Genomic DNA, 5,000 nt, shown 5'->3' with positions numbered 1-5,000 from the left:
GCCCCCCTACCATCCCTGGAGCTCCAGGGAGTACCAGGAGCAAATCCAAATAGAAAAAAAAAAGTTAAAGTCCAACCGCCACCAGGGGCTCGGGGTGAAAGCCCTGCCCGGGAAGGGGCGCACAGCCTCGGGCAGGGCGCCCCCCTACCATCCCTGGAGCTCCAGGGAGTACCAGGAGCAAATCCAAATAGAAAAAAAAAAGTTAAAGTCCAACCGCCACCAGGGGCTCGGGGTGAAAATCCTGCCCGGGAAGAGGCGCACAGCCTCGGGCAGGGCGCCCCCCTACCATCCCTGGAGCTCCAGGGAGTACCAGGAGCAAATCCAAATAGAAAAAAAAAAAGTTAAAGTCCAACTGCCACCAGGGGCTCGGGGTGAAAATCCTGCCCGGGAAGAGGCGCACAGCCTCGGGCAGGGCTTCCAGGGCGCCCCCCTACCTCCCTGGAGCTCCAGGGAGTACCAGGAGCAAATCCAAATAGAAAAAAAAAAGTTAAAGTCCAACCGCCACCAGGGGCTCGGTGTGAAAATCCTGCCCGGGAAGAGGCGCACAGCCTCGGGCAAGGCGCCCCCCTACCATCCCTGGAGCTCCAGGGAGTACCAGGAGCAAATCCAAATAGAAAAAAAAAAGTTAAAGTCCAACCGCCACCAGGGGCTCGGGGTGAAAATCCTGCCCGGGAAGAGGCGCACAGCCTCGGGCAGGGCTTCCAGGGCGCCCCCCTACCTCCCTGGAGCTCCAGGGAGTACCAGGAGCAAATCCAAATAGAAAAAAAAAAGTTAAAGTCCAACCGCCACCAGGGGCTCGGGGTGAAAATCCTGCCCGGGAAGAGGCGCACAGCCTCGGGCAGGGCTTCCAGGGCGCCCCCCTACCTCCCTGGAGCTCCAGGGAGTACCAGGAGCAGAAAGAAATATTTTGTTTAAAAAAATGACAAAGTGCTGCGGCACTTAGGCTGTGGGGCGAAAACAGGCGGAGTACCAGGAGCACAAAGTTTAAGTTGGAGTACCAGGGGCACCAAAGTTTGAGTTGGTATACCAGGAGCAGGAAAGTTTGGGCGGATGGTAGTCTGCTTGTATCCGGGGATGGGTGCTTAAGAGTGGGTCTGCAGGTTCGGCTGGTGCTGGGGTTCCTGGATGGTGGAGGTTAGGGGCCGGAGATAGGGGGCAGCTAACAGGTGTGTGGGTGGCCGAGGCAGGGGCTCCAAATTGGGGTAAAAGTGAGGTGGAGGGCCCCCTGGAGGTAGGGGGCCGATAGCAGGTGTGTGTGGCCGAAGCAGGGGCTCTAAATTGGGTAAAAGGGAGGTGGAGAGCCGCCTGGAGGTAGGGGGCGGAAAGCAGGTGTGTGTGGCCGAAGAAGGGGCTTTAAATCGGGTAAAAGGGAGGTGGAGAGCCGCCTGGAGATAGGGGGCCCGCTCCCAGGTGTGTGTGGCCGAAGCAGGGGCTTTAAATCGGGTAAAAGGGAGGTGGAGAGCCGCCTGGAGATAGGGGCCCGCTCCCAGGTGTGTGTGGCCGAAGCAGGGGCTTTAAATCGGGTAAAAGGGAGGTGGAGAGCCGCCTGGAGATAGGGGCCCGCTCCCAGGTGTGTGTGGCCGAAGCAGGTGCTCTAAATTGGGTTAAAAGTGAAGTGGAGAGCCGCCCGGAGATAGGGGGCCTCTCCCAGGTGTGTGTGGCCGAAGCAGGTGCTCTAAATTGGGTTAAAAGTGAAGTGGAGAGCCGCCCGGAGATAGGGGCCCGCTCCCAGGTGTGTGTGGCCGAAGCAGGGGCTCTAAATTGGGTTAAAAGTGAAGTGGAGAGCCGCCTGGAGATAGGGGCCCGCTCCCAGGTGTGTGTGGCCGAAGCAGGGGCTTTAAATCGGGTAAAAGGGAGGTGGAGAGCCGCCTGGAGATAGGGGCCCGCTCCCAGGTGTGTGTGGCCGAAGCAGGGGCTTTAAATCGGGTAAAAGGGAGGTGGAGAGCCGCCTGGAGATAGGGGCCCGCTCCCAGGTGTGTGTGGCCAAAGCAGGGGCTCTAAATTGGGTTAAAAGTGAAGTGGAGAGCCGCCTGGAGATAGGGGCCCGCTCCCAGGTGTGTGTGGCCGAAGCAGGGGCTCTAAATTGGGTTAAAAGTGAAGTGGAGAGCCGCCTGGAGATAGGGGCCCGCTCCCAGGTGTGTGTGGCCGAAGCAGGTGCTCTAAATTGGGTAAAAGGGAGGTGGAGAGCCGCCTGGAGATAGGGGCCCGCTCCCAGGTGTGTGTGGCCGAAGCAGGGGCTCTAAATTGGGTTAAAAGTGAAGTGGAGAGCCGCCAGGAGATAGGGGGCTTCTCCCAGGTGTGTGTGGCCGAAGCAGGTGCTCTAAATTGGGTTAAAAGTGAAGTGGAGAGCCGCCTGGAGATAGGGGCCCGCTCCCAGGTGTGTGTGGCCGAAGCAGGGGCTCTAAATTGGGTTAAAAGTGAAGTGGAGAGCCGCCTGGAGATAGGGGCCCGCTCCCAGGTGTGTGTGGCCGAAGCAGGGGCTCTAAATTGGTTTAAAAGTGAAGTGGAGAGCCGCCTGGAGATAGGGGCCCGCTCCCAGGTGTGTGTGGCCGAAGCAGGGGCTCTAAATTGGGTAAAAGGGAGGTGGAGAGCCGCCTGGAGATAGAGGGCCGCTCCCCGGTGTGTGTGGCCGAAGCAGGTGCTCTAACTTGGGTTAAAAGTGAAGTGGAGGGCCCCCTGGAGGTAGGGGGCCGATAGCAGGTGTGTGTGGCCGAAGAAGGGGCTCTAAATCGGGTAAAAGGGAGGTGGAGAGCCGCCCGGAGATAGGGGGCCTCTCCCAGGTGTGTGTGGCCGAAGCAGGGGCTCCAAATCCGGTAAAAGGGAGGTGGAGAGCCGACTGGAGATAGGGGGCGGATAGCAGGTGTGTGTGGCCGAAGAAGGGGCTCTAAATCGGGTAAAAGGGAGGTGGAGAGCCGCCTGGAGATAGGGGCCCGCTCCCAGGTGTGTGTGGCCGAAGCAGGGGCTCTAAATTGGGTAAAAGGGAGGTGGAGAGCCGACTGGAGATAGGGGGCCTCTCCCAGGTGTGTGTGGCCGAAGCAGGGGCTCTAAATTGGGTTAAAAGTGAGGTGGAGGGCCCCCTGGAGGTAGGGGGCCGATAGCAGGTGTGTGTGGCCGAAGAAGGGGCTCTAAATCGGGTAAAAGGGAGGTGGAGAGCCGCCCGGAGATAGGGGGCCTCTCCCAGGTGTGTGTGGCCGAAGCAGGGGCTCCAAATCCGGTAAAAGGGAGGTGGAGAGCCGACTGGAGATAGGGGGCGGATAGCAGGTGTGTGTGGCCGAAGAAGGGGCTCTAAATCGGGTAAAAGGGAGGTGGAGAGCCGCCTGGAGATAGGGGCCCGCTCCCAGGTGTGTGTGGCCGAAGCAGGGGCTCTAAATTGGGTAAAAGGGAGGTGGAGAGCCGACTGGAGATAGGGGGCCTCTCCCAGGTGTGTGTGGCCTAAGCAGGGGCTCTAAATTGGGTTAAAAGTGAGGTGGAGGGCCCCCTGGAGGTAGGGGGCCGATAGCAGGTGTGTGTGGCCGAAGAAGGGGCTCTAAATCGGGTAAAAGGGAGGTGGAGAGCCGCCTGGAGATAGGGGGCCGCTCCCGGGTCTCTGGGTCCGAAAAAGGGGTTGAAATTCGGGTAGAGTTGGGCCCCGCTCCTCGGCCTCTCTGGTGTTTGGGTTAAGTCCCCAGGACCAGAGAGGGGGAACAGCGGGGGCAGTGGCCCCGCTTCTCGGCCTCTCTGGTGTTTGGGCGAGTGACACGGTAAGGGGTGGTTTTGCAAACAGGCTAAGTCCCCAAGACCAGAGAGGGGGAACCACGCGGGCAGTGGCCCCGCTTCTCGGCCTCTCTGGTGTTTGGGCGAGTGACACGGTAAGGGGTGGTTTTGCAAACAGGCTAAGTCCCCAAGACCAGAGAGGGGGAACCACGCGGGCAGTGGCCCCGCTTCTCGGCCTCTCTGGTGTTTGGGCGAGTGACACGGTAAGGGGTGGTTTTGCAAACAGGCTAAGTCCCCAAGACCAGAGAGGGGGAACCACGCGGGCAGTGGCCCCGCTTCTCGGCCTCTCTGGTGTTTGGGCGAGTGACACGGTAAGGGGTGGTTTTGCAAACAGGCTAAGTCCCCAAGACCAGAGAGGGGGAACCACGCGGGCAGTGGCCCCGCTTCTCGGCCTCTCTGGTGTTTGGGCGAGTGACACGGTAAGGGGTGGTTTTGCAAACAGGCAAAGTCCCCAAGACCAGAGAGGGGGAACAGCGGGGGCAGTGGCCCCGCTTCTCGGCCTCTCTGGTGTTTGGGCGAGTGACACGGTAAGGGGTGGTTTTGCAAACAGGCAAAGTCCCCAAGACCAGAGAGGGGGAACAGCGGGGGCAGTGGCCCCGCTTCTCGGCCTCTCTGGTGTTTGGGCGAGTGACACGGTAAGGGGTGGTTTTGCAAACAGGCAAAGTCCCCAAGACCAGAGAGGGGGAACAGCGGGGGCAGTGGCCCCGCTTCTCGGCCTCTCTGGTGTTTGGGCGAGTGACACGGTAAGGGGTGGTTTTGCAAACAGGCTAAGTCCCCAAGACCAGAGAGGGGGAACCACGCGGGCAGTGGCCCCGCTTCTCGGCCTCTCTGGTGTTTGGGCGAGTGACACGGTAAGGGGTGGTTTTGCAAACAGGCAAAGTCCCCAAGACCAGAGAGGGGGAACAGCGGGGGCAGTGGCCCCGCTTCTCGGCCTCTCTGGTGTTTGGGCGAGTGACACGGTAAGGGGTGGTTTTGCAAACAGGCAAAGTCCCCAAGACCAGAGAGGGGGAACAGCGGGGGCAGTGGCCCCGCTTCTCGGCCTCTCTGGTGTTTGGGCGAGTGACACGGTAAGGGGTGGTTTTGCAAACAGGCAAAGTCCCCAAGACCAGAGAGGGGGAACAGCGGGGGCAGTGGCCCCGCTTCTCGGCCTCTCTGGTGTTTGGGCGAGTGACACGGTAAGGGGTGGTTTTGCAAACAGGCAAAGTCCCCAAGACCAGAGAGGGGGAACAGCGGGGGCAGTGGCCCCG

Source organism: Centroberyx gerrardi, unplaced genomic scaffold, assembly GCF_048128805.1.
Source record: "Centroberyx gerrardi isolate f3 unplaced genomic scaffold, fCenGer3.hap1.cur.20231027 Scaffold_68, whole genome shotgun sequence".
NCBI classification, from domain to species: domain Eukaryota; kingdom Metazoa; phylum Chordata; class Actinopteri; order Beryciformes; family Berycidae; genus Centroberyx; species Centroberyx gerrardi.
This window is presented reverse-complemented; position numbering follows the sequence as displayed.